The following is a 19,731-nucleotide window of genomic DNA, read 5'->3' as shown; positions in this document are numbered from 1 at the left end:
TTCTCCTCTTGTGATTTAAAAGCGCATAAACGGTTTGCATTGTCTTAAGCAGGAGTCAATAAATTAGTACTGCCAAATCTGCCTGTTTTTATGAATAATGTTTGATTGGAACACAGCCATACCCTTTTGTTTACAAATTGTCTATGGCCACTTATGCATTGTAAGAGCTTGTTGGTATATCATGAGTAGTCATGACAGAGACTATACATATGACCTACAAAGTATAAAATATTTACTACCTGTCCCTTAACATGTTGCTGATCCCAGGTCTAACGCAGCAGTTCTCAAAGTGTGGTCCAAGGCTCTCTTTTAATTTTAATACTGTTTTCTTTAGCTGTGCAGAAGCTTTTCATTTTGATGAAGATCCCATTTGTTTATTCTTTCCTTTATGTTTCTTGCTCTAGGGGACATACCAGTGAAAATGTTGCTGCATGAAACATCTGAGATTTTCCTGCCTATGTTCTCCTGTAGGACTTTAATGGTGTCACAACTTAGATTAAATCTTTTATCCACCTTGAATTTATTTTTGTATATGCTATAAGTTGGTGCTTGAATTTCATTTTTTTGCATGTAGCTGTCCAGCTCTCCTGAAACCATTTGTTGAAGAGGCTCTTTTTACTCCATTTTATGTTGCTCCTCCCTTTGTTGAATATTAATTGACCATAGAGACTTGGGTTTACTTCTGGGCTCTCTGTTCTGTTCCATTGGTCCATGTGCTGGTTTTTATGCCATTACCAGGCTGTTTTGATTACAGTGGCTTTGTAATACAGTTTGGTATCAGGCATTGTGATCCCTCCTACTTTGCTTTTCTTTCTCAAAATTGCAGCAGCCATTCAGGTTTGTTTATGGTTCCATATAAATTTTTGAAGTGTTTGTTCTATGTCTGTGAAATATGCCATTGGTACTTTAATAGGTATCGCACTGAATCTGTAAATTGTTTTCGGGTAGTATGGATATTTTGATGATGTTAAGTCTTCTGATCTATGAACATGGTATATGTGTCCATTTGTTTTTGTCTTCCTTGATTTCTTTCTTCAGTGTTGTGTAGTTTTTTTCATACAGGTCTTTTACCTCTTCAGTTACGTTTATTCCTATGTATTTTATTTTTCTTGTTGGTATATCAAGTGGGATTTTTTTTTTTTTGATTTCTGCTTCTGCTGTATCATTGTTGGTATATAAAAATGCCTTTGATTTCTGGATATTGACTTTGTATCCTACTGTTTTGCCAAATTCATTTATTAGGTCAAGCAGTTTTTTGGTGGAGTCTATAGGATTTTCTACATACACTATCATGTCATCTGCAAACAATGACAGTTTTGTTTCCTCTTTTCTGATATGGGTGCTTTTTATTTCTTTTTATTGTCTGATTGCTGTGGCTAAAACTTCCAATACTATGTTGAATAGAAGTGGTGAAAGTGGACAAACTTGTCTTGTTCCTGATCTTAGTGGAAACCAACCATATGGGAAAACATATTTGCCAATGATACCTCAGACAAGGGTTTAATCGCCAAAATATATAAAGAACTCACATGACTCCACTCTAAGAAGACGAGCAACCCAATTTAAAAATGGGCAAAGGACTTGAACATCTTGTACGTCTCCAAGGAGGACATACAGAGGATCCAGAGACACATGAAAAGATGCTAAATATTACTAGCTATCAGAGAGATGGAAACTAAAACCACAATGAGATACCACTTCACACCAGTCAGAGTGGCCATCATAAACAAAGCAACAAACAACAAGTGTTGGAGAGGTTGTGGAGAAAAGGGAGCCCTAGTGCACTGTTGGTGGGATTGCAGACTGGTGCAACCACTATGGAAAACAGTATGGAACTTCCTCAGAAAACTAAAAACGATCTGCCTTTTGACCCAACAATTCCACTGCTAGGATTATATCCTAAGAATCCTGAAACACCAATCCAAAAGAACCTATGCACCCCAATGTTCATAGCAGCACAATTTACAATAGCCAAGTGTTGGAAGCAGCCTAGGTGTCCATCAGTAAATGAATGGATCAAAAAACTATGGTACATTTACACAATGGAATTCTATGCAGCAGAAAGAAAGAAGGAGCTCCTACCCTTTTCAGTAGCATGGATGGAACTATGAAAGCATTTTGCTGAGTGAAATAAGCCAGGCAGTGAAAGACAAATACCATATGATCTCACCTTTAACTGGAATCTAACAACAAAACAAACAAACAAACAAACAAGCAAAATATAACCAAGGATACTTGTTGGGAACCACCCTGACTGGTATCAGAGGCTGAAACCCCCGCCTAGGCTAAGGCTAAGGGAACGCCCTTGGAACCATAAGCCAGCAAGGAGACAAGGGCTTGTCTCCCTGGCAGGAATGCTGCTTCTGCTGCTGAACCCCAAAAAGCTTGGTCGGTTAGCCAAAGACGGGTAAGATTCCCCGCAGGGGGAACGACCTAAGGCAGGCACGATCACTTTGGGAGGCCCCCCAAAAGAAGGATTTGGGGGGCTACAGCAAAAGGGGGTGATGGACCCTCGCTCCTCGGCTTTGACATAGCCTGAGTTCTCATCGTCTGGGAGAAAATCTCCTTATTGCTTTAGTTCCTGTGCTAAGCCTGAAACAATGACAGGGTGGTGCAGCTCTGTGCTGAAAAGGGGCAGATTCCCTGGGTGATCAGGCCTAAGAAAGAACATGTAAATTACTGTGAAACCTGCTTTGTTTAGAATGCTCTCAGTTGAATGAAAGGGGTCCAAGGAGGAAGTTTGTTCCTCATAGTCTTACAGCTGTTTGACCCCCACTCAATAGACCAGCAGAATTCCTTGTTTTCTATAGTTCCTTACTTCCCCCTGATAAGTACTGTACTTTGCCTGAATTATTATGCAAAATGAACCCAATAAAAGCATGTATGGACGGTAAATCAAGGCCCTCCCCACTAGGGGGGGTGGCCATTTCGTTCCTACTTCCCCACAGAAACTAGTCTTGTCTCTGTGCATGTTTGTTTGTTTCTCGCGTGTTTTTCGGCGAGCCATCCACAGTGTTCCATGGTCACTGCTGGCCGGTGACCCACGCGCAACAGATACTGAAACAGAGAACAGGCTGACAGTGACCAGAGTGGAGAGGGGAGGGAATTTCAGGGGAAAAGGTGACGGGTTTGCAGGAACAAGTATAAAGGATACATGGACAAAAACAAGGGTGGGTAGAATTAGGAGGGAGGTGGGGAGGGCCGAGGGGGTAGGCTGGGATGGGAGTAGAAGGCAGAAAACTGTACTTGAATAACAATTAACATTTTTTTAAAAAGTGTGGTCCAAGGAAACCTGATAGGGATGCTTGAGACCCTTTCAGGAGGTTGGTGATGTCAAAATTATTTTCATAATAAAAGTAAGACATTAATTGTCTTTTTATGGCATTAGTATTTGCATTGATGGTACAATTGCTGTCCTTTAGCATAAATAAAGTAGCTGCACAAAGTTATTCTAGAAACCAATTTTTGAGTGCTATGTACTCACACTAAAAAAGCAATAAAAGTCAGTTTCACTTAAGAATGTCTTCACCCTAGCCAGATGGTTTAGTTGGCTGGAGTGTTGTTCCATACACCAAAGGGTTGCAGGGTTTGATTGCCAGCTAGGGCACATAACTAGGTTTCAGGTTTGATTATTGTCCCAAGTCAGGGTACATACAGGAGGCAAAGGAATGATGTTTCTCTCTCACATTGATGTATCTCTTTCTCCCTTCCACTCTCTCTAAAAATCAATAAATGTATCCTTGGGTGAAGATTTTTTTAAAAAAGAATGTCCTTGATGAAGCAATAACCATTATTAATTTTATTAATCTCATCTCTTATGCATGTAACTTTTTAATATTTTAGTTGGTGAAATGGGAAGTACACATAAAGCATTCCTACTGGCTCAATTGTTGTCTCAAAGAAAAGCATTTTGGATATTGAATTCTGAACCTAATTAGCCACTTTTTCATGGAACAACATTTTTACTTGAATGGATGATGAGCAGGCAAATGACAGCTATTCCAATTCAAGCACCTGGCAAACATTTTCTTGACAATGAACAATGGGAGCCTGTCACTACAAGGAAAATTACTAATGGTATCTGTTGCCAATGATAAAATTTGTGCATTCATTTTCTTTTTTTAATGGAAGTTATATTTTTCTTTTCTTTTTTAAAAGATTTTATTTATTTATTTTTAGAGAGGGAAGGGGGAGACAGAGAGAGAGAGAGAGAGAGAGAGAGAGAGAGAGAGAGGGAGAGATATCAATGTGGGGTTGCTGGGGCCGTGGCCTGCAACCCAGGCATGTGCCCTGCCTGACTGGGAATCGAACCTGCGACACTTTGGTTCACAGCCTGTGCTCAATCCACTGAGCTATGCCAGCCAGGGTGGTATTCATTTTCAAATTAGGATTTTGGAAAATCTGTATTGTCACTGTGAGCTTCACAGCTTCTACATTCTTTTATTACTATTATTTTTTAGTTTTATTTATTTTTAAATATTTTTATTGATTATGCTATTACAGTTTTCCCAATTTTTCTCCCTCTATCCCCCACCACCCTATCCCCCCAACCCTCCAGCATTCCCCTCCTTTAGTTCATATCCATGGGTTGTACATATAAGTTCTTTGAGTCCTCTGTTTCCCATAGCATTTTTTATCTCTCTCCATCTACCTTGTACCTACTAACCATGATTCTTCTTCCCTGTACCTTTTCCCCTCTATTCCTCCCTTCCCCCTCCCCATTGAAATCCCTCCATTCCCATTTCTCTGATTCTATTCCTGTTCTGGTTGTTTGCTTAGTTTTTGTTTTTGTTGTTTTCCTTTCTTTTAGGTTTATTTGTTGATAGTTATGAGTTTGTTGTCATTTTACTGTTCATATTTTTGATCTTCTTAAATTCCTTAGATAAGTCCCTTCAACATTTCATACAATAAGGGCTTGGTGATGATGAACTCCTTTAACTTGACCTTATCTGAGAAGTACCTTATCTGCCCCTCCATTCTAAATGAAAACTTTGCTGGATAGAGTAATCTTGGATTTAGGCCCTTGCCTTTCATGACTTTGAAAAGTTCTTCCTAGCCCTTCTTGCCTGCAAGATTTCTTTTGAGAAATCAGCTGATAGTTAATGGAAACTCCTTTGTAAGTAACTCTCTCCTTTCCTCTTGCTTCTTTTAGGATTCTGTCTTTATATTTAATCTTGGGTAACTTAATGATGATGTGTCTTGGTGTCTTCCTCTTTGGGTCCAACTTCTTTGGGATTCCCTGAGCTTCCTGGACTTCCTGGAGGTCTATTTCCTTCACCATATTGGGGAAGTTTTCCTTCATTATTTGTTTAAATAAGTTTTCAACTTTTTGCTGTTGTTCTACTCCTTCTGGCACCCCTATAATTTGGATATTGGAATGTTCAGGTTGTCCCAGAGGTTTGTAAGAGTCTCTTCAATTTTTTGAATTCTTGTTTCTTCATTTTGTTCTGGACGGATGTTTATTTTTTCCTTTTGTTGCAAATTATTGCTTTGAGTCCTGGTTTCCTTCCTGTCACTGTTGGTTCCCTGAACATTCTGCTTTATTTCACTTTGGGTATCCTTCATTTATTTTTTTTTCATTTTTTGACCAAGCTCAATCAGATCTGTGAGCATTTATTACCAAGACTTTAAACTCTCTATCAGATAGGTTGGTGATCTCCTCCTTGCTTATCTCTCTTTCTGAGGCTTTACTCTGTTCTTCCATTTGGGCTGTATTTCTTTGTCCTGGCACAGCTGATAGGTTGTAAGGGGGTGGGGCCTTAGGTATTCACACCGACAGGGCAACCCTCCTTGCTGCAGCTTTGCTGCAGTGCTGCCTGTGGTGGGGGTGGGGGGACCAGAGAGGGAAGAGTGCAGCTCACCTGCTCATCTAATAGGGTACTTTTCAACAGACTCTGGTGTGAGACTGGGACATTCTCCTATTGCAGCAACCACTGTAGCCCATAGCCACCTCTGAGCCCTTAGCTCAGCTCTTCCCTTGCAGCCCACCAGCTCGGCAGCCAGCCGCACCCCCAAGGTCTGCCACATCACTGCAGTTTTTCTGAGCCTGCTGCCTTACCAGTCTGGCTGTTCTGGATGAGTTTTTCTTTAATTCCTTTGTTGTTGGAGTTCCATGCAGTTTGATTTTCTGGCACTTTTGGTTGTTTATTTATTTCAGATTGGTTGTTATCCTCCTTTTGGTTGGTGAGGAAGGGAAGGGTCTCTACCTATGTCTCCATCTTGGGCCAGAACTCTCTAAATTCTTAAAATATTTTTCTGATGAGGTCAGTGATGATATTCATAAATGTTATATTTCATATTTTATGAAAGGTATCAACAGTGAGAAGATCTGCATATTGCAGTAAACAATATTTTCCAAATAACTAATATCTGATAATCCCCAAATCATCCATGGTGAAAGATGCACGCATGTACAAGATAGGCCAATATTTTTAATGTAACAAATTCCACATTATTAAGTTTTGTTGTTGTATCAAAAAATAGCTACAGTTATGTAAAAAGTCTATTAAAATAATCTTTTTTTATTAATATCTGAGTAAAGCTGGATTGTCAGCATATAGGAGGTTTGTCCAGAAAGCATTTTGTTGAAGATACAAGAAACACTGTACAGAGGACAATGGTGCCTCACTCCCCTTCCAAGTAGGCACCTTGGGACCTCACAGTTTTCCCAGCATCTCTTCCACTTTTCAAAACACTCTCCAAAACCCTTTTTTGGAATGACTATCAGCTACCCTATCATATTTTCCTGTATCTCACCAATGGTCCGAAATCTCTTCCCTTTCAAAGGTAATCTTAGTTTTGAGAAAAGCCAGAAGTTGCAGCGTGCCAAATCTCAACTTTAGGGCGGCCAAGTCACTTGGGTGATTTGATGTGTTGCCAAAATCTCTGCACAAGACATGATGCATAAGAGGGCGCATTGTCATGATGAAGCTGCCAATCACCAGTTGCCCATAGCTGCAGCTGTTTTTGTCATATTGCACCTCTCAACTGACAAAGAACATTGATGTAGTACTCCTTATTAATTGTTTGGCCTAGAGGGATTTACTTATGGTGGACCACACCTTCCTAAACAAAAAACACAGTTAATATGGTCTTGACTTTGCTGTGACTTTGAAGCATCTTCTTTGGGTGTGGAGAACCAGGTGACTTCCATTGGGACAACTGGGTCTTTATTTCCGAATCATAGCTGTAGACCCAGGATTCATCTCAGGATATGACCTTCTTGAGGAATCCTGGTTAATTGGTGGTGGTTTGAATCAAGTCATTAGCAACTGCAGCATAATGTTTCTTGTACTCTGGCAGTAGAAGCTGTGGAATGAATTTTGCCATGACATGTTTCATGCGAAGATCCTGCATCAAAATCTTGGACACAGTAGTTTTTGGAACCCCCAGATCAGGTTCTAGTTCTCACACTGTCAGTCACCAATCTTTGTTGATTGTGGCCTGTACATGTTCGATATTCTTAGGTGTTTGGCTTATTGCAGGCCTTCCAGAATGTGGATCACTTTTAACAGATTCTCAACCATCTTTGAAGAGTTTGTGCCATGTTTTCATCTGCACTGTACTCATCGCATCATCCCCGAAAGCCTTCTCAGTCATCCAAACAGCTTCTGCAGAGAAGTGTTCAAGCTTAATGCAAAATTAGACGCAGATTCATTGCTCTAGTCATTCAGTCATTTTGAAATCTATGGCCACACAGCACACATACTCACTCAACACTGTGTACTGCCCTCACTGACTAGTACAGTGAAGTCATGCATCATTGTACATGCATGAGCATTCCAATCCACACTCCCTGGCTGCCAGGTTACATCAATGACACATAAACCATTCTTATTATATTAACAATGACTGGACTTTTTCTGGACAGACCTTTGTACATAAACCAAAACAACACATTCCAACAGATTAAATACAGAAGCAGATATAAGAATTGAGCTCTTTTTTCTTTTTTAGATTATATTTTATTGATTATGCTATTACAGTTGTCCCAATCTTTCCCCTTTGCCCTGCTTCATCCAGCCCCTTCCTACTTCCCCAGGCAATCCTCATACCATTGTCCATGTCCACAGGTCATGCATATACATTCTTGGGCTACTCTATTTCCTATGCTGTACCTTACATCCCTATGACTATTCTGTAACTACCAATTTGTACTTATTAATCCCTTCACCTTTTTCACCCAACCCTCTGACTCCCCACCCCAATCTGGCAACCATCAAAGTGTTCTTTGTATCTGTGATTCTGTTTCTGTTGTACTCATTTGTTTGTTTTTAGATTCAATTGTTGACAGCTGTGTATTTATTACCATTTTATTTTTCATACTTTTTATCTTCTTCTTGAAGAAGAACTTTTAACATTTTACATAATATTGGTTTGGTGGTGATGAACTTCTTTAGCTTTTTCTTGCCTAAGAAGCTCTTTATCTGTCCTTTATTCTAAAAGCTTTGCTGAGTAGAGTAATCTTGGTTGTAGATCATGGCTTTTCATCACTTTGAATATTTCTTGCCTTCCCCTCTAGCCTGAAATACTTCTTTTGAGAAATTGGCTAACAATCTTATGGGGGCACGCTTGTAGGTAACTAACTGCATTTCTTTTCCTGCTTTTAAGATTCTCTGTTTGTCTTTAACCTTTGGCATTTTAATTATAACATGTCTTGGTGTGGGTCTCTTTGGTTTCATCTTGCTTGGGACTCTCCATGCTCCCTGAACTTGTATGTCTATTTCATTCACCAAGTTAGGGAAGTTTTCTGTCATTATTTTTTCAAATAGGTTTCTAATTTCTTTCTGTCTCTCTTCTCCTTCTGGCACCACCATCATGTGAGTGTTGGTATACTTGAAGTTGTCCCAGAGGCTCCTTATACTATCTTCATTTTTTTTGTATTCTTTTTTCTTCTTTTTGTTCTGATTGGTTGTATTTTGCTTCCTTAAATTCAGATTCACTGATTTGATTCTTGGCTTCATTCACTCTACTGTTGATTCCCTGTAAGTTGTTCTTTATTTTAATTAGTGTATCCTTTGTTTCTGATTGGATCTTTTTTATTCTGTTGAGGTTCTCACTACATTTCTTGAGCATCCTTATAACCACTGTTTTGAACTCTGCATCTAGTAGCTTGCTTGTTTCCATTTTGTTTAGTTCTTTTCCTGGAGTTTTGTTCTGTTCTCTCATTTGGACCATGTTTCTTTGTCTTCTAATTTTGGCAGCCTCCCTCTGTTTGTTTTTATATATTAGGTAGAGGTGCTATGTCTCCTAGCCTTGGTAGAGTGACTTAATGTAGTAGGCATCCTGTAGGGCCTAGTGGCACAGCCTCCCCTATTACCCAAGCTGACCACTTGGGGTGCACTCACTGCATGGGCTGTGTATCCCTTGCTCTTGTAGTTGAGCCTTGATTGCTGTTGGCACATCCAAAGTTAGCTACTGCCTGTGTTATCTGGGGTCACACAGCCTAAGCTACAAAGTGACCTGCAGATGGCTGCTACTTGGGCTGGGCTTGGAGGTACCCAAGTGAAGCCAAGATGTGAACCAAGGCTGGCTGCTGCTAGTGCTGGACTCAGGACGACTTAGTGAAAGTTATGGGGTTTGCTGAAGCCAGATGCTGGTTGTTTGAGATAATTTATAAAACTCTGAATCATGGGCCAAGACAAGACATTTGTATGGAAAAGCCACTGGACACAGTTTGGGTGGGCTGAAAAGTTGGGTGGGGTCATGGCCTCAAGGAATCATCAGGGTGGGGTAAACAGTGTGAGCCAGGTATGGAGTCTCAAATATGGTGCCCACCTGTGGGCTCTGTGGCTCTGTTGGGTGGAGGGCTCAGAAAAGGAACAGTGGCCTCTGCCAGCACTTCTGGCATAAAGCTGCCCCTCAGCTCTCACCCTGAGGCCGATCGATTTAATTCCCCTGTATGTTTCTGTTACCTTTCAATCTACTGCCCCCATATCAGAGCTCAGATGGAGTCAGTCAGAGCAAATCTGTGCTTGGGCCCTTTGAAAGGAACTGAGAGAGAGTCCAGAAGTCTCTGACTTTCACAGCTTCAATCCACACTGGTTTTTAGAGGCAACTTCTCTTCCTGGCACTGGAACCCTGGGCTGGGGGGAGGCATGGTGTGGGCTGGGACCCTTTGCTCATGAGCTATCCCTCCCAATTTTTATCTACCACACTGGGATGTGGGACCAGCCTGTTCCACATCTCTGCCCCCCTACCAGGCTCAACTTAGTTTTTTCTTTAATTCTTTAATACTGTAGTAGGACTTTGATTCAGCTCAGTTCCTGTTGGTTGTAAATGATGGCTGTTTAGTTGTAATTTTGATGTTGTTGAGGAGGTGAGCCATGTTTACCTATGTTGCCATCTTCCAAAAGAGCAAAACTAAGCTCTTTTTCATTAAGCCAGGCATTAAAGGCACCTGTTAAAAACATAACGCTACCCTTCTCTTGGAATGTGTTTTGTTTGGGAAAAATGGACATTTTAAGTGTTATTTTTACTTTAAAAGTTATTCATTTGTTTCCCCTTTTGAGTTTATAAGTCACAATCTATATCTGTTTTTAATTCTGTTATTGCAATTAATGAACTAAGTGGCACTCCCAGTTCTCTTCAGCAGGACTTTATTGCTGCAGGAATGAAAGGAGTGTTCAAAAGTATCTATATTCATAGGTTTGGTCTTTTTCATTGGAAGGGTTTAGAAACACTTGAAATTAATTTTATGTCAGATGTGTTGTGTTGAAGTAATCTAAAGACTAAATAAAAGTTTGAAGAAGGTGAACAATAAGGGCTGTTTTTTGCTTAAAAGTAAACAAAGAAAGATTAATTCTTAAAAAAAAAAACACCCACAACTCCTTTTCTTTTTCTCAAGATAGATGAAGGGAGCCTTCCCTGTGGATTTTGTGTATTACCCAGAAAAAGAACCTGAGGGTCAGGGGGATTAACAACTTGTCCATGGTTACAAAACAGAGGGGAAGCACTAAACTCCTCTTCATTTAGCCTGAAGACTCTTCAAAGGCAGGGACTGGATCTCATTCATGTTGTGTCCCTCAGTTAGTGCATGCAAGGCATGCATATGGGGCTTGGCACTTGATTGCTGAGCTTCACCCATGTTGCAGACCACATGAGCCTGGTTCTGAAGCTTACTACTCTTCTGACAGGGTTGGTCAGGTCATTTGAATGCCCTCAACTTCAAAGAAACCCCATGCAATTGATGACTACATACAGAATATAGAAGGGCTCTAGAGAGAATCAGAGATATGGAAAGAGCTTTCTAATGCTCACATATTCACAGGTGACTATTCATCTGATAGGCAGAAAACCAAAAGTTTCCACTGAAACCACCTCCCTCTCACTTTTTTGCCTCTTCCACTTTTTCTGAAGAAACACTTGAGATGGGTAAGAAACAAGTCAACTGTAAGAGCTATTAGCACCACGGGAAGACTTGGACTGCTTTGCTTTGTGTGTTGCAGAGTGTTCCACAGGGAAAGTGGTTTGACACCATTACCAACAATCTGTAAAGGAGTGGACCAGTCTTAGGAGGCAGAACAATTTCACATTTCACATTTCTTCTGTTTTGGCAATGGGGAATGAAGGTACAGGCAGATGTCAGAGTGAACAAAAACAAATTCCAATCATATACTTTTAATGAAGGTTCACCACCTCTCAATGAAATTTTTTCCAACCTAAAAATAATATGTCTATTTGGAAGTTACAAGAAAAAAAGGTATCTGTTTAATCACTGACAATCACTGTTTACAAGTTTATGTATATATGTGTGTATGTAAACACACACACACATTATATTTATTTTGCCTTTTGTAATTAGCATTATGCCACAGGAATGTTGCTATTTTATTTTTAACTTTTTCTTTTGGAGTAACTGAAGTTTAATAGAAAACTGTAAAGAAAATATAGGGAGAGTCTTCCATATTCTTTTGCCCATTTTGCCTCCACAGTAACATCTTACATAACTACAGTGCACAATGATGATCAGAAAACCAGCAGTGTTACAAGGTATGTGTGCACTTCTATGCAGTTTTATCTTACGTGTATATCTGTGTAGCTGCCATCACAACTGAGATACAGAAGTGTTCCATCACCACAAAGCTCCTTCATACTTTCCTTTTGGAGTCACACCCACCTCTCTGCTTGCCTCTACTACCGTCCCCGCCATCCCTAATCTCTGAAAATAATTTATTTTTTATTTCTAAATTTTTTATTTTCAAGGGTGTTATATAAATGTAATCACAAGTATGTAAGCTTTTGATATTGACTTTATTTTTTCACCAAGCATAGTTCCCTTGAGATCCACCTAAGCTGATCCACCTAATAATAATTCATTCATTTTTTTAGCCCTCACCCAAGGATATGTTTATTGATTTTAGTGAGGAAAAGAAAGAGAGAGAGAAACATCAACATGACAGAAAAACATCAATTGGTTGCCTTCTGTATGTGCCCCCACTGGAGATTAAAACTGAAACCTAGGTATGTGTCCTAACTGTGGATTGAACCCACAACCTTTTGGTGTATTGGAAACATTTCAAACAGCTAAGCCACTAGCCAGGGCAGTTAATTCATTTTTAATTGCAGTCTATTCATTCATTTTTAATTTATTATACGGCAAATCCACACATGATTTGCCATATAATAAATATTAAATGGTTGGTAAATAACATTTACAATACAATGACTGCATAATGTTCTTGCTTAGCTATTCCCTTATTATTGGACATTTAGGTATTGCTGAAAATAATTGCTATTGAATATCTCATCTAATAAGGATTTTCTGGTTCTAATAGACTTTCAGAAGTGGAATCATTTAAACAAAATGTTAATGTTTTTCAGACTCTTAATGCATACTACCAAATTATTTTTCTGAAAGGTATATGTATATAATCCCACCAGCCATTTAGAAACTAAGATTAGAAGTTTTCCTAAACTAAAAAATCAAAAATAAATTTATAACTTTCTGCAAAAGTCTACTCACTGCTCGTAGGAGAAGCTAATGAGCCCTGTTAGGTCTGAGATGTATTTAATTTGTTATGTGTGATTTCAAGTTATCTTGGTATTGTGCTACCCACCATGACCAACATGACTGGAGGCAAACCTTTATATACATGCATGATATTGTACAGTGGTGGCCAGTGTTGGGAGCCACCCTGCCTGGCTTCAGAAGCTGTAATCCCTCATGGCTAAGGCTGAGTAAGAGACCTTGGGATCCTAAGCCACTAAGGAGACAAAGCTTATCTCCCTGGCAGGGGTGCCACCTCTGCTCCTTTTTACTTCACCCTGCTAGGCCCCGGGTGGATGACTGGTGAGACAATGACAGGTAAGATTTCTCAAGGAAGGGATGACCTAAGACAGGCATGGTCATGAAGGGGCCCTCAGGGAAGGACTTGGGGGGCTATAGAAAAAGGGTGTGATGGACCCTCACCCCTCAGCTTTGACATAGCCTGAGTCCTCATTCTGTCTGTAAGAAGTCTCCTAATCTCTTGGCTGCCTTACTTCCCCTGCCTGACTTAAGCCTGACACAATGACAGAGGGTGGTACATCTCTGGGCAGGAATGGGCAGTTCCCTGGGGTGATCAGGCCTACAAAAGAAGGCATAAAATCCTGTGAAACATGCTTTGCTAAGAATTTCCTCAATTTCTTGATAAGGGTCCAAGCATGAAATGAGTTTGTTTCCCAAAGTTTTATGGCCCTTTAGCTAACTGACCCTGACTCAGAATAAGCTCTCATAGTTCTCTGAAGGTTATCTATTGTTTGATCATTACTGCCTGACAATGATGAATAAAGACTCTCCTTGAGGTAATGCTCCCAGAAAAGCAATAAAAGTCTGTCCAGGCAGGGGTCAGGGCACTCTCTCACTCAGAGAGGGGCCATGCCATCCCTTTTTCTCCATAGGACTTCTGCAATCTGTGTGAATTTGTTCATCACATCCACAACATATGGGCCCTGCTGGACAGAGTCCACATCAGGCTAGTATACCTGTTCACGCTTTAATCTGCCTTCTCTGGATTTTTGTTGCCTACCTCAGAAGGCTGATCCCTGGAAGAAAAGAAGGAAAAGTATGGGCATCAAAAAAGTTCAGCCCTAGCTGGGTGGTTCACTTGACTGGAGTGTCATCCCATACACCAAAAGTTTGTGGGTTTGATACCTAGTTAGGGCACATACCTAGGTAATGGGTTTGAGCCCGGTTGGGACATGTATGGGCCGGTCAATATTTCTCTCTTACATTGATGTGTGTGTGTGTGTGTGTGTGCGTGTGTCTTTCTTCCCCTTCCTCTCTCTAAAATCAATAAAAGCATATCCTTGGGTGTGGATTTAAAAAAAGTAAATTCATATCTGAGAAGACAAGTGACTGACATGGATGTGTACACTACTGACATGTTAAGCCCATCAATGCCAACAACTAATTGGGAACTTCGTGTTTAGGATTGACCAACAGTTTAAATTAAATCAACTGATTTGGAATTCTTGCTGCATCATTACATCTTAATCAGTTAACCTCATGAACGGAATCCCCAAAGCACCTTATCCACATAGTACAAAGATCTCTGAGATATATATCTTCTCATATTAAAAGTTGACAAATTTAGGCTAAGATGCTACTATCTTACCACCATGTGTTCAGTGTCATAAGCAGTCCTACCCTTATCACAGGACATACTGATAGCTCTAGTTCAGGGAACTGCAATAAGCTCTGATCTGCCAGTTCCTGGAGTCAGTTGGGAAAAACTGAGGAATTCTATAGGCAACCATTATCCAGAGCTACAATTTGAGACAACATTGCAAACTCAAGTCAGGGGTACCAGCCAATGGAATCAAGAGGACCTAGGAACTGTTTACAAAGGTAACAAGAAACCATTTATGACTACTGGAGTGATGACTACCTATGGGGCTGAAAATTAAAAACATTCTTTAGAATTAACATTACTATGTTATCTTACTTGCACCTATAGAAAAACCTTCATTCACTGATGTAATTGTTCTCCTTCCCTTTCTATAAATAACCCTTGCCTTCTCTACTGAATCTCCTAATCAGAACACCATTTGAGTTTCTGACTGAATCAGTGCTTCCCAGATAGATGTTCTTTTGATCTCAAATAAACGCTGTTGCCTCTCACTTGGCCTTTTATTTGTAGGTTAACAAATCTAAGGGCACAGAAGAGGTGGGTGTGAACTACTAAGACATATGCTCAGGAGAGCTTAGGGCCTCTACTAGGTTAAATAGTGTCTCCCCAAAATACATGCCCACCTGGAACCACAGGGTGTGACCTTATTTAAAAATGGGGTTATTTTCAGGCATAATTAGTTAAGAAGAGGTCATATTGGATTAGGGTGGGCCCTAAATCCAATGACTAGTGTCCTCATAAGAAGGTCACATGAAACATAGACACAATGGGAAGAAGGCTATGTGCTGCAAAGGCAGAGATTGGAATGGTGCAGCTATAAGCCAAGGGATATCAGAGATGGCTGGCAACCAACAGAAGCTAGAAGACAAGAGGTGATTCTTCTCTAGAACCTTTAGAGGGAGCATGGCTCTCCTGACACCTTCATTTCAGACTTTTAGCCTCCAGAACCATGAGACAACAAATTTCTCTTGTGTTAAGCCACTCAGTTTGTGGTTACCAGGAAATTAATTCAGAGACTGAGAATTGTTTTCAGGGAATATGTAGGAAGCTCTGGATACCATGTAAATTTTGAAAATGTTTGTTAAAAAACAACATTCAACTGAGTAAATGTGATCTAATAGGCTTTATTAAATGATTCATGAATTGAGGGAACATCCCATCTAGCAGCTAAAGGGGAATTCTGAAGTGCAATATAAAATGGAAGGTTTTTTATAGGAAGCAAGGTGGGGCAAGGGAATGATTAAGAAAAGAAAGGTTTATTTTGGGGCAGTATGTCTTTCTTCGGGGGAAGAGAGTGGGAATAGTTTTTATCATACAGATTGCCTCTTCTTTCCATGGGGCAATGGAGAGGGCTGAGTGATAGACCTTACTGGTGCTTGACTAGAATAGTCCTACTGATAGATTAAAATTGCATTTCTGGAAGAGTTGAAGTAGCAGTTATGTTAAGTATTAAATCAAGGTTTGGCATCATGGGCTTTTAGCATGAGTGACACCATTTTGGGCCTAGGGTTTTCTTGGTTTTTGCACACTCTGAGAAATCACATAATGTTCAAATATTTTGAAGTATCTTTAAAAAATAAACAGTAAAATCTACACATGTGGGCTCAGGAATATGATCTAGAGCCAATCAGTCTGGAATTTCCTGATCAACACTAGTGAGGTAATCTGCCTGATAAGACCTGTTACCTTTCCTTCAAAGGCAGGTGAGCTTGCCTAAAACAATCTTTTTTTTTTTTACTTCTGCTAATAAAGTTTTTTACTTTCTTGCCCCACTCACTTTCCTAGAAAAACCTTTAAACCTTTAATAGGTCCTAGGAGCATCTCTCTTATTATATACTAGCTGGGATGCTGCCAGATTTATGAATCTTTCAAAAAAGCCAAGTAGATCCTCAGATTTACTTGGTTGAATTTTTTAACAGCTGCTGTTATGAATGGTAATTAGCAAGACCTTTCTAGAGGGCAATCCAGCAAGAATTTGAAAAAGCCTTCCAAATATGCATACCTGATGACTCAGCAATTTCTATACCTTTAATTTTACTTTAGAATTAAGGTGGCACTTAACTTGGAAATTACTGAGCTGCTAGCATTGTGTAATGAAGATTGGATTTCCAAAGCTTGCCTGATGGGAATGAATCTCTGGTGAGTGAAATACCTATATGGTTTTTAGGTCTAGAGAGGAGATGGGTAAGTCTGAGAAACGCCACTGGGTGTTCTCAGCCCAGAGTGCACCCTAGAGTCACTTGGGGAGGGGTTTTGTTTTTTATTCTCTAATACCTGAGTCATCATCTATGGGAGTGGGAACAGTCACTAGGGCACCCCAGGGCCCTCAATGTGCAACCAAGATCCAGAAATTAGTGTCCTAGGGCAGGCTAAGTAAAAAGTTGCACACCAATTTTGGAAATGAATATATTTTTTCTTTGTTTATAAGATTTTACTTATTTATTTTTAGAGAGAGGAGAAGGGAAAGAGAAAGGGAGAGAAACATTAATGTGCGGTTGCCTCTTGCTTGCCGCATACCGGGGAACTGGCCTACAACCCAGGCATGTGCCCCAGCTGGGAACCAAACTGATGACCCTTTGGTTCATAGGCCTGTGCTCAACCTACTGAGCTATACCAGCCAGGGCTAGAAATGAATATTTATTGAAAACATTCCCTTGAAATCTTGTTAAAATGACTGTTATGAGCATATGTTCATAACACAGTCTTTCCTGTAAGTCAGCCTTTGGTCCCCACTCGGATTGTCTGATCCAGACCTTAAGAACCAAAAGCACAGAGCACACCTGTAGGACCATTAGTCCTATAGGTGACACTGTTACAGAACAGACCCATAGTGGGGGACAAGATACTATTACTGAATGGACCCCCCTCTTCTAGGGTCCCCCTTTACTAGGTTCACGTTGTTCTGTGCCAGGGAATTACAGCTCTCAATGTCAGAGGTTGGTGAAAAGGAAAGGAATTACTTATTTATAAGTTAGACAGGCTTAGAGTAATGACTTAATGTCTTCGTTAAAATCCCAAAGTCCCTTAAAACACCCACAATCACACACAGTCCTTCCTTCCCCACTTTGTCCAGTCAGGGGTACTGTATCTCAGGGAAAGAAATAGAAGTCTGTTGCTCAAGTAGCTTCCAGTTCTTCTCAGTAATCTGTGCTCAGCTGGCAAGCCTCCCATGGTTCCCAGCACCACCAGTCATGTTGCCGGGATCTCCAGTTCTTAATCCAAACCCAAGTGGCACCTTCTCATGGTTCAGCAGCCAAGAGTCCTTTCATCCCTTTCCCTCCCGCAACATCTTTCCTGCATTCTCCCAAACTGCCAAGAGAGAGCTTGTGTTGATCACTGTACATCACTGCTACATCTTGCTTTCTAGCCTCCTAAGCTGTGTGGCAAAGGGAGCCCCAAAACCGTGTGGTTCTGCCCAAAACCTCGTGTTTCCCCCAACCTCAAGACTGCATGGTTCTGCATCACTGCTGTGCCTGGTTTTAAATCCTGGTGTGAATATTCTTCTGTATCACATATCCAACTCCTACCACAACCGGCTACACCTGCCAGCATTCTGTACTTTCCTAGCTTTTCTGGTCTGCCATAATAAGCTTGGGCAAGCCTGGCCCCATGGCGTGGAGCCAACAAGTCCAAGCTCTCAGGCAGGTGCTTTAATCAGGGGGAGTTGTTTCCCAGTTATGTTCTCTCCCTGGCTCAAAGCATGGACACAGCTACTCAACTTATCTTATGAAACCAGTCAAAAGTTATAGATTCGTTAAATGACCATTCTTGCAGTTATTTGCAAAACTGTTGATATGCGAAATAACTCTCAATGGCCCTGTCCCATGCGTCCCATCCTGAAGTTTAGATTTGTGGGAGTGAGGACATCCTATATTTTTAATATTTCCTGGACACCCCAAGTTCTGGACCCCATTACAAATCTCTTTCTGGCGGGGGGGGGGGGGGGCGGCTGGCTGCACCTGTTACAATACCAGCACCAAGAAATAACAGGGAGCCAACACAGGTGACTATGTTATTCATTTGGGTCTTATTAACGTAGATTCTCTCAGATTTTATTAATGCAGATTTGATCCAAAACTTTATTAACCTACTAACAATACAAGTCACTGAGAAACAATCAGTAATAACATCACATGAGAGAATTGGGGAATAACAAACCTGAGTCCCAGAGTTTCTTTGAGTCTGCGGGTCCTGGAGACCCAATGGGTGAGCAAGGGACCCATCAAAGTTTGGCAAGGAAGGATTTCCAGGGCCAGATGGGCAGCAGGGCAGACGAAGTCCTCAGTCCAACAGGGCAGAGCCTGCTGCAGCTGATGCCAAGGGAGATCACTGTGGCAGAGAGTAGCACTCTGGTGTGCGGAGCTCAGCTGTATCAGCAATGGTCTTGAGCCTGCTTCAGTCATACCTTTGAGAGTGGCATACTGTACCCTTCTGGGTCTCTTGATGGGTGTCTCGGCAACCCTGATAGTAAGTGGGGCATTTCCCCAGGAGCTAACTCTGTGGGTGGTCCCACCCTGCAGACAAGGCTCTTCTGATCACACGTGCAGATATCCTGGGTATGTCTCCTTGCCAGATGTGTCCAGCATGACTTGGGTAGTTTCTCTCTTGAAACATAGTGTCGTGACTGACTCCATTTTGTTTTATGTACTTTATGCTATTTTGACCACATAATGCCATTTTATTGGTCCTGTTCTCCACAGTGACCATGTATAAAAGCTGTCATGCAGTGTGATTCCATTTCTGCAAAAAAGGAGTGTAAGACTGTAAAGTTACTTGGGTAATGTGTGATGTGTTTAGTTATTTGCACTATAGCTGTTTTTTCCGTCTTGAAAAGTCACGTGTTATATTAAACTATTTAGAATCCGCGATGCATTTCTCCGAACAACGTAGCCCATATTTCCAGGGGCTGAGAGTCCATTAACCCCAGTGTAGACCTGGCCCAAATCCCGTGGCCAAGCTACCACACCTCCGAAGCTTGAGACTGCCGGGTAGTCCTCGCCCCACTTCCGGTCTCTTGATCCCGCCCACCTTGTGGCTCCGGATCCGTCACGGACCTTGCTCCACCAGCCTTGATTTTGCTTAGAGCCACCCATCTTTTTTGCGGCGGTCCGGCTTCTTC

The sequence above is a fragment of the Phyllostomus discolor genome, chromosome 6 (genome assembly GCF_004126475.2).
Source record: "Phyllostomus discolor isolate MPI-MPIP mPhyDis1 chromosome 6, mPhyDis1.pri.v3, whole genome shotgun sequence".
In the NCBI taxonomy this organism is placed as follows: Eukaryota; Metazoa; Chordata; class Mammalia; order Chiroptera; family Phyllostomidae; genus Phyllostomus; species Phyllostomus discolor.
Note: the sequence above shows the minus strand (reverse complement) of the source record.